The sequence below is a fragment of the Sparus aurata genome, chromosome 8 (assembly GCF_900880675.1).
Source record: "Sparus aurata chromosome 8, fSpaAur1.1, whole genome shotgun sequence".
In the NCBI taxonomy this organism is placed as follows: Eukaryota; Metazoa; Chordata; class Actinopteri; order Spariformes; family Sparidae; genus Sparus; species Sparus aurata.
The window spans coordinates 36456639-36467704 of NC_044194.1; the positions used below are offsets into that span (position 1 = coordinate 36456639).

An 11066-nucleotide genomic window follows, 5' to 3' on the forward strand; every position below is an offset into this window, starting at 1 on the left:
ACCCAACTCCCAAGATATTGATTAACACAAGTTAATCACCCAATATCAATCACTCTGAAGAAGTACAGAGTGAGTCAAATACATGGAGACAAATTATGAGCCTTTTGACTTTCCACATCTAAAAACATCCTTGACACAACCCCAACTAATTTCCTCTGATAGGTGCTAACAGCATACGCTAAAACAACAAGGCCGTTTCTTTCCACATGCCATCAGATGGAACAGTTAACATCAGAAAAAGTCTGACACTATATGTTTTATTTTGTTGTTTAGATACTATTTTTTAAATAAACATGTGGTCTACATATCATCAAATATATGTTAAATCTAAGCCGCTGTACATATTGACGTTTATACATGCATACATTGCACATATCAATGAACTTGATCTGTAGGCTGTAAGGCAGTGTGTCATATTTCTGTCATATTTTCCAACACAATTTGGTATACTAAAGCCAATACTAATTACTCTTGGATTCTTGATTAGAATTTACCGATTTTCACAATTACAGAATTTATATAAATATAGGACTTTTTAATATATTCACATTTACTAGCTAGCTAGATGTTTTTGCTCCTGGTTCCAGCTGTTTTTCCATTTCGAGATTGATTGAGAGCAACAACAAGTCAGAGTCGCGTGTGGCGTGTGTGTACACATGGCTTAACTGTTTGCAATAGCCGTTTTTAAACAGCCTCTCTCTGCATTATCTCCGGAGCGGTGGTTCGCCAATTCTCCGCCGATGGTGATTCACACAGAGCGAAGCATCTCCGCCTTCACCTGTGTAATTCACACAGAAAGCCGGCGCTGCGGCTCCTAAAGAGGCGTGACGGTACACGTCATGTTGATGACGTTGGTGTTTGCCAGGTGTTCCCCTGTTAATCTAAACCCGCAGACAGTTTATAATCATATAGATGCTGTTATAATGTGTAGTGATTGAGATCCTGACCCACCAAACATCCTGGAAAGTGACGGAGTTACGTTTTTTGCGTTAAATTACATAATTATACATAATCACCATCAGTAAACAGGACGCTGTCTGACTCCCTCACTCGCGGGGACGGAGGCTGTTTTCTGGGGGAAAGTTCCCTGAAGTCTCGGTCAGGAGAGCTGACGGTCGCGGTGATTTATTTTCGTCACAGACACTCGGGGAGGTAAAGTTTTTTGCCGGTGACAGACGCTGTTGTTTGAGCAGAAATGAGAGGAAAAGTTGGTAGGACAGACAGGAGGACAGGCGCTTCTCTACGTACAGCTGTGGTATTTGTTTTCCTCATATAAGTTGCCAAAGACAGTTACAGTTACTACGTTACTTTTGTTCGGTCCTGTAACGTTGCTTTGTTGCTCTTTATTTAGTTGAGTGAAGGACCTGTGTAGTTATCAGACTGTCAGACCGACACACCCCCGCTCCGAGCCTCCGGATTATCTGTTCACACTGGGAGGGCTCACCAATAATACGGCCCTGATACTACCTCCAGAGGCGGATCAGCGCTGGAGCGAAATTTCCCCCCTCTGCGGATCTGAAACTTTCACGCAAGCCTCTTTCACACTGCCGTTTGCATGCGGGGATCCTGCGCCAATTCTCCGCATCCGCCTCTGTGTAAAAGTTTTAGATGCGGAGAGGCTGTTTAAAAACGGCTCTTTCACACTGCTGTTTGCATGTGATGATTCTAAGTGTGAAAACAAACAAGTTCAAACACCGCAAGAGATTGCAGGGCTCGTCCGGGATTTGAACCCGGGACCTCTCGCACCCAAAGCGAGAATCATACCCCTAGACCAACGAGCCACTGAACAAGATCACGAATTTGATCAATCAGTACAAAATCTTCACACAGCATAACTTGGTATAATTGTGAAGGACTGGTGACATCTACTGGCGGATACAGGTAATTACATTATATAGAGCTTCTCATAGTTTCTGTCCAGTTCAAATGTTTAGTAGGAGGGGCTACTTCACCTGTTTACAGATGCCATCACTTCAGTTAGCTGCAGCATCGTCTACACTGCTCACTAAAGGCTGATCGTACAACTGGAAAATATCAGGCATACACAAACAGTACTTTAAATTAGAAAAGGTATCTTCTGAAGCAAGTACTCCTGTTTGTCTTTTGTGGAGAGTTATGTGCCCAATGTGCTTTGACAGAACAAAGCAAGAATACAAATTACAATTACAAAGGACGATAAAATAGATTGCATGAAATAGTTGAAATAACAGAGGTAATGTACTTAAAAATAAGTAGAACAGAACTTAAGACAGATGGAGTAAAAATAAACATGAAAGGACCATCACATAAAGGCAAGTCTATAAAAATGGGTTTTAAGAAGTGATTTAAAAGAATCCACTGATCCTGCGAGCCTTATCTCCTCAGGCAGGGCATTCCAAAGTCGAGGGGCCCTGATGGCGAAGGCACGGTCCCCTCATAGGGAATTAAAATATCTGTAATGTAGCTCGGAGCCAGACCTGAGCGTGCTTTAAAAGTGACCAGTAAAATCTTAAAATCAATTCTAAAACAGACAAGGAGCCAGTGGAGGGAAGCTAAAATTGGAGTGAAGTGTTGACGTCTGTTAAAACCTGTTTCTGAACCAGTTGGAGGCGAGAGAGAGATTTTTGATTTATGCCGGAGAGAAGAGAGTTGCAGTAGTCTAGTCTGGAAAAGATGAATGCGAATCACTGAACCATATCCGGGAGAAAATGGCCATTGGCTGCACCTGAAGCTTCCATGGTATAGCCCTGCACTTGGCAGTGTATACAAATCATTTGCTTCTGCTTGGAAGTAGGCTCATAATTACCACTATGTAAGCAAGTAAAAATCAATGCCACGTGTGTTTCCTTGGTGCATGAAGTGTCATTCTCACATATTCACTACAGTCAATGTATAATTACCATACCATACATTTTTATATTAATCATTGCCTCATACATTGTGGTGCAGTTGACTCCTTGTGGATTCTGTGAGAGCAAGCTCAGCCACAGAGCCAGAGAGGGAGACAAAACCAGCCAATGTTTATGGGGCTCTTAACAGAGCTGCCATTGTTCTGGGTCAGGGTGGCCACTCTCTATTTTAGCATGGATGACCACAGATGCTAGTTTGATTAGGAAGAGGGAAAAGAAGCAATGAAGGGATGATGCCTGGAAGGTGTTTTTTTTTTTTTTATTCTATTAGGGACAAAAAGTACACAGCACATTTAACATATCAGGAACAATGAACATTGTCTTAAAAGAAAATAAAAGTAAATACAACTAAATAACATGTTAAATATTTTATAGATTAAGGATGAAGACTTTTAGTCCGGTGGCATAGTGAAAATACCGTTACAGAGGTGATAAAAGCACCACATTTTGCATGGTGTTTCCTCAGGGTTTATAGTGTAATTCTGGCCTAGGAGCCCTCAGAAAAAACACTTCATATTAGCAGTATATCATTATCTGTGAAATGTGCTTAAAACACAGTGATTTTCAAGTTCCTGCACAAGATAAAGTGTTCAAATGAGTCCCAAAGTTAACATTTTATAGTTTTATTTATGTGTATGAACTTTTACATTACTAAAGCTTCAATACATGACAAGTATTGAAAAAGTATAATCTTTATTGGCCCTGTAATTGATAATTATGAGTCGTTACAGGTGCATTTGCAAAGAGGTGAGCAGTCTAAAGTCTATTTGCCAGCCCATAGAGCCCAATTGTGAACCTGGAAATGTTGAGTACACCAAAGTTTTATGTTAGAAATGTACAGTGCGGGTCCCCAGTATTAAAAAACTGCCGGATGCTAACTTGCATATGTTGGGCAATTTGCATAATTAGCATTATTAGTATTAATTAGCATTGATCGCCTACATGGGCAATATTTCAGCAACTGCTTGGCCGATTTGGACAATATTGGAGTGGTTTTGGGGGTTATTAAGGGTGCTGAATCCATTTCTGACATTTTCAAAATTCAAAATGGCAGTTTAAACCAAAAGTGGCCATATTTCGACTTCCGGTGGGCCGATTTTTATTAATTTTGAGTCGATTTTGAGGTTATGTATATGCTTAATACATTGGACCTGCATTTCAGAATCAATAGAGCACAATGTCACTGGTGTGAATGTTGAGACCTAATATTTCTTCAAATTGCTTCAGTTCTGCTTGCGTTTTTTGGCTGCGCAACTTTGTGTCATTGCCACTGTGGTAACTGCATCGGGCAGAATACTGGCTGGATGGAAAGATGGACAAAACAGAGCTTTTTATATTTGGATCATATCATCTTAGTGCAAGTAAGTTGATCAAATAGAAGCAGATAACAGTGATTACAGTATGTATGTAGTGCATATTTAATTTTTCTTTTTTATATATATAGCCTAATATCTCTATAGCCTACTTCCAAACCGTCTCTAAAATATGGTAGGAGTTCTTTTGAGTAAAATCCAAAGACTTAATCCAGAGTAATTAAAGGAGAACTTCGGTCGATTTAAACATGCAGCTTCATTGCTCAAGCTACCCTTGACTTGCCAGTACATTTGGTCAAACCATTACAGAGCTCCGTGAACACAGATTTAGCATTGAACGCTAACAGCATGGGGTCAGAACTTTACACTGTGTTTTAAGCGTCTTAACATGCTCCACATCTCAAACCAAAAGTTATGCGACATCAGCAGACACCTTAGCACACAGCACTGTAGTGTTTATGACTCCAAATGAATTAAAAAGTAGTTCAAACTGTGTGTTTGTGCAAGGAGCTACTTACCTGTTTGTTGACATCGGCGTCTTCCGGTAGCTAAACCAAACTAGTCAATCCGTCGAGCGTGCACTTACTCCCTCACTGGCGGAGACGGAAACGTATTCCAGCATTTTCGTGTTTATGTTCATAATGTACATGTCCATGTTACAGCCTGTCATGAGCCATGAGCCTTACAATGAGCAATGAAGCTGCATGTTTAAATCGACCGAAGTTCTCCTTTAATACATCAACAGTAATTGTTACCACAGCTACCAAAAGAAGTTTATTCTGGCGAGCAGAAAGAGAAGGTGATTGGCTGCTGCAATAACAATGCTTTGAAGAGATGCTGCCCTATTTCTTTGCCGCTGGTCATCACAACTACTCAAGATGGATCACATGGCATCTGCGCGACATTCAGCACCTTCCTGCTACTGCCAAGGATGACCTCCTCGCCGGAAGCCATGTGTGCCGCCACTCAGATGGTGCAGCTGCAGTGAGTGGAGATATGTTTGGGGAGCAGATATGCATCAAGCAAGGGAAGGGAGTGAAAAGCACGAAGGGCATCTCCACCAACCCTGAACAGGTCACAGTGTGGATCCAATCTTTTGGCATCGGCTTCCATCTCTCCAAGTCATTGGATGAGATGTATGACGATGCTGAAGCTTTGGAAAAGACAATGAAGCCCAACAGAAACAAAGAAGATGGTAAAGGACGGTGGGAGTTGGACGCAGAGGACCGAGCTAAAATCCTGAGAGTGCTATGGGAAAACTCTCACCCACTCACCACAGAGACTACTACCCTCTACCATATCATGTGAATGTGCAAGATGCATTGAAGATCAGGCAAGACATGAGCACATTGTTCTCTTCATCGCTTACTGGGGGATTTCCTGCACCCATCTCAAATAAGATGGTGACAATGAAATTCAAGACAAAAGGAGTGAAAGTCAATGGGAAGATCATATGTGACCTTGAGGCGTTGTTTGCTCGGCTGCTGGTGGTGGGGAGCAAGAGAAGAATGGAGCTCTCTACCTTCTTTATCTACGAGCTCGGCCCAGTCCCTGCATCCATCATCGGTGAGTATGGATGCCTCAGAAACAGTAACAAGTCTGTGATTGTTCAGCATCTTGAAATCCTAGTTCCCAATCCCCACCCACCACACGTTGTACTTGTTGATGTATCACAGCTCATCTATCGCGTGGTGTGGCCATTGTAGGGCACTGTGGCCGACTTCGCAGCCAGAACGGGGCGCCGGCTGGATCACTACATCACTCAAACATTTGTTATCTTAGACTGGTATGAGCAAGTCTCTGCCAAAGACCACAAGAGGCAAAGAGCTGGGGGGAGCTCAATAGAGTACAACTCTTACTGAAAACCCCCCTACCTAGCCGCGATAAAGTGATGGAGGACAAAACAAACAAGTGGAGGCTAGGCGAGCTCCTTTGCACACACAACATAGGATATCACATCGAGATGGTCAGCAGAGCAGACAGTATTGTCACTCATGACGAAGCAGCCAGGCGTGGTGCTAAAACTGTCCACATTCTCAGCGACGACACTGATGTGTTTGTGCTCATGGTCTGTTGGTGCTGGAGGGTGGGTATCACATGTCACCTGCAGATGTAGAGGTGGCTATGCATGCTCCCTCGGGTGTGACACCACCTCCTGTCCCGTTGGCAAAGGGCAGGTGTCCGCGCTCAAGGCCATGAGAGTAGTACCTGGTGACCTGCTTCACTTCATTGGAAAGGAGGGAGCGACTGATTTGCAAATCACAGAGGCAGTGAGGGTTTTTTTTTCCCGGCTCTGTACAGCAGCAGGAAGTCTGCATCTCTGAATGTCGCCAGATATGACTTATACCGAAAGTGCAAAACCCCCCCAGCACTGAAGACACTGCCTCCTACAGAGCACAACGTGCACCTCCATGGACGGCGTGCCCATCTACAGATGCTGCTTTGGAAACCAGCAGACCGCCCTGATCCACCAGCTGTGGACATCACCAACTTTGGATGGAACAAGAAGGAAGGTGAGAAGGAAGGAGGGGAAATCATCATGCCTGTCCTGGATGCAAGCCCCGTTGCTCCTCCTGCCCTGTTGGACATTATCAGCTGTAGCTGGGTTAAAGCCATGTACAACAACAAAGTGTAGCTGCACAGCTGCAGGCCTGTACCAGCTACTGCTGCTGCAATGGCTATGACAGTACATGTTGCAACCCGCTCACACACTCACAGCAAGAAGAGCAAGACGACAAAAATGTAGTCGAAGAAGAAGATGAAGACAGAGCAGATGATAATGTTGATGATGAATACTGTATATTGTTATATAGTGCAGAGTAGCAGAAGTACAAGGGGCTATTGCAGTGATGTTGATAGGTTTTCAATGTAGTGAGTCCCCGGGACCCACAGGTGGTGAGTTGAGTTGGTCCCTGGGAAATTCAATGGGTCCCGACTCCCCAGTTAAAAACAATGTATTTCTTTCTTATATTATTCCATTTCTTAAATTGTATTGAGTGTTAAACTCCTTTGATGGTGGTATGATATGGTTATAATAAACAGATATATTCATGTATGTTCAAAATGTCTCTGAAATTAAACAAATAAAATTCCAAATCTGAAAAGTTTATTGCAAAACAACTGTCACAGTGGCATGACATATGACATTCAAATCAAACAGCATTTTTGTAGCAACATAAATAGCACCAAAATAAAAAATTACTAAAATTCAAATAGTCTGCTGACCTGCAATAGGTTTTATCTTTTTCTTTGGTTTCATTACAGCACGTCCCCTAAACGTTAAAACATAATTGACACGAATGAGCACAGCATCGAGCAGTGGAAACGTGGGTTTATTTACTATGAAGTTCGTATTTTTAATTGTTGAAATTCGAGGTGTAGCAAGCTTTTCAAAAGTGCGGGGGATGGATGTGGTGGTGGTGTTTTTACAACAATTTTGGGTCGGGGGTGATGATAAATGACACTTAAATATTAAATCTGTGTCTATAATAACCACACCCTGACATGTAAATGTGACATCTGTCTTGATTCGTTTAATTATAATATAATATAATATTTATAATAGAAGTCTACTGCAACTGTACTTTTTTTTTTTTTTTTACCATTAAATGTTATTTTATACATTATCATATTTTATAATGTTCTGTCATGGAGTACATCACTTCACTGCTAATAGAAAAGAGAGCTGCTCACTGCCAGTTGCAGCTTCTTATCTTGATCTGCAGTCTTTGTTCATTTTTTGTCACGATTGTTATTATTAGTACTTACATTATCAAAAATCACAGTTACATGTCAGGACGTGGTCATTATAGACAGAATAAATATGTAACTGTCATATGTCATCACAGTAACAGCGTTACATACATTAGCAGCTGTAAACACATTAAAACTTTATCAAACAAATCATGTGGTTTGGTGTCGACCTGTTTACTGAACGTATCAGGAGTAATCAACGTTTATAATCATCAGAGAACGTTACAGACATTGTTTTTGGTTGCTCTCTGTTTCCAGAGAATTCACAGAGAAGCTGGAGAAGTTTGTGACATTTTCAGCCCGGATTTTTGTGAGGAGGGAATTAAACGCCTGTCCCAAATAGACGCCTGGTCTGTTAACCACTTAATGAACGTTGTAGCTGTGGAAAAAGGGAACACTCCGAAGGTATGTAGGCATTCTTGCTTCTTGCGGTAGAGGGCTCTTTCTAATGTTGTGTCATGGTGAGTTTAGAAGGCTATTACATGGTCTGGAAATAACTTTTTTGGGCTTAAAATAATCACGACAGTCTCAGCTTTCCAACAATGAGTATATACTGTTAAGATCTGATGCTTAAAACTATTAGCAAAAAAACGTTTTCGTTTTTACGAAGGGTAAAGTGTTTAGTGAAGGGTGTTCCTATGTTGGAAAGGTGTTCCTTAAGTGGTTAAGTGATTGAAACAAATAAACGCCCCGGCTATTATTGGGTATTTTACGGTAGATCCCGCCTCATCAGCACGAGCTGAACAATAAATCTAATTTAGCAAGAGAGGCGGGACTTAAGGCAGAACAGCCAATCATCAGCCGGTCAGTCCCAAAGCCAGTGTCATGTTTGAAGCAGCAACAGGAGAGGGAGGGGAAGTAGTGATGGGAACGGCAGTTCTTTTTACTGTACTGAATCTCTAGAATCTGTTCATTAAAATGATTCATTCAAAAGATTTGTTCACCGAATCGTTCAGTGCTCTCCAACTCCCTGAACTGATAAGCAGCCAAAGGATCTGTCATTCAGTTCATGATTCAGCCCTGAGGTTCACGTTCACTTACTGAGGGACGGTGCGTTCACAGACTATAGTACACAATCATTCGCGGGAGACGCAGCGCTGCTTTGAGTGGTATACATGCACTAAAATTATTACACGGTGAAAGTGTCCTCTGTGCACAGTAACATCACTTAACATGATACTACACAAATGTTAGCAACACAGCGCTAATTTTAGCAGTACGGTTACTGAACGTGAATCAACTCCTCTGCCCTGAGTGAGTGACTGACTGACACAGCGCCACTTTTGGCACAGTACGTGAACGAGAATCACGTCCTCAGCGATGTGAATCATGAGTGAGTGACAGCGCGAACGTGATTCACGTCCTGGCGTCCCTCGTTCGCGAACGACCTGCTGAGGACGTGAATCACGTTCGCGCCGTCACTTGAATCAGCGTGAACGTGAATCACGCTCGCGAACGTAAGTGACTTTTACGGCGCAGTAAAATCACTTAACATGATGCTACATGGATGTTAACAACACAGTGCTAATTTTAGCAGTAGGGTTACTGGACGTGAATCAACTCCTCTGCCCTGAGTGAGTGAGTGACACAGTGCCACTTTCAGTACAGTACGTGAACGAGAATCACGTCCTCAGCGACAGTTCTCTGTATGTGGTAGGTTCGCGAATCATGAACGAATCACAGCGCGAACGTGAATTATGTCCTCACAGTTCTCTGTGTGAGTCGCGGCAGTTCCACTCCCAGCCGGCGTGCTCGCGGCTGAGCTCAACTGAACTGAGAAAGGAACGAATCAGTTCTTGAAGTGATTCCGTTCACTTCGTTCACTCAAAGATTTGTTCGTTTGAATGACACGTTCGCGACCGACACAACACTAAGGGGAAGAGGAGGCAGCTGCAGTGAGCGCAGACTTAGTCACTTTCTCCAGCCGCAGTGAGGCGTTTGTGCAAAACTACAGAAAAACTGCAGAAAAAGTGTGGGTGTTGAACCCTCTCACCGGGAAAAGTGTGGGTGTTAAAACACACACATCCCCCACGGGTGCGACGCCCCTGGTTGAAATGAAATCAGCGGTGATGGGCTAGTTGTTTTGGTAGCGGGTAAATTAGCATGTCGCGATACTTTGTACAGGCGATCACGTCTGCGCCGAGTAGATGCGCAGAGGGTTGAAACAGCGCTTGTCCGGTCTGCTAACAACAAGGTTTCTTTTGTCAGTTACTGTGATTAAACACGCGTTGTTTAATGTTCACAGTGTATCGTTTTTCATGGGAAAAATGAGGTGCGTCCCCGGGACGCATGGATAGTGAGTTTAGTGCGTCCTTTCAGATTTTAATGCGTCAGGGACGCAGGACGCGTACCTAGCAACATCACTGCTATTACTTGATGAAAGTTTTCTAGTTTTTTGCTCTGATAATTTTGGGTATACTTCTGTTTTAAAATCTGTTCCAGGACTCTTGTGTTCTACCTGTAACTTGTATTATACTCCTCTCTCTATATTATTTAGCCATAGTCATAGTTTGAGGTGACATTGGAGGTAACAAAGGCAAGTACCATATCAGAGTGTAATGTTATGTAAATCAAAATGTACATACTCCGCATCATTTGGATAATTGTGTTCATAAATATCCTGCAATTTATTTTTATAGATTCAGTGTCCTCTAAAACATCTAAATTGACTCAAAATTAATCAAAACCGGGTGTTGAAATATGGTTTAAACTGCCATTTTGAATTTTGAAAATGTTGGATATTCCTGTCGGCATCAAATGTTGATACTTCATGGAGAGCACTTTAATCTCTGCCACCCTCACAGAAGAAGCACTTGTGAATATCCAGTCGTTGCATTTCATAATTTCATCGGCTTTCCCCCTCCAGATTCAACAGCAGTACATCTAGCTATGTACTGTCACACACAAATAGGATTTAATGTGATGTGATGCAGCCTAACATAAAACTAATGGCCAAACTATGAACTCCAAGAAAACCAAGATCTCTTAACATTTAAGCAATTTTTGCTGCCTTTTTCAATAATTCCGCCTATATTATACAGGGCTTTTGAGGTTTTTTGGGGTCCAAGATGTCTTGGTACTCTATTTTACACTTATAATTTGGAAGATCTAC

The 11066-nt window shown here is 42.2% G+C and overlaps 1 non-coding gene across 1 annotated transcript; it reads right to left on the reverse strand.

Annotated features, from left to right (window-relative positions):
* Positions 1 to 1709: 1709 nt before the first annotated feature.
* On the reverse strand, positions 1710 to 1781 carry trnap-ugg (transfer RNA proline (anticodon UGG)). Its single transcript has one exon. It is a non-coding gene; the product is annotated as a tRNA-Pro (tRNA).
* Between the last annotated feature and the right edge of the window lie 9285 nt (positions 1782 to 11066).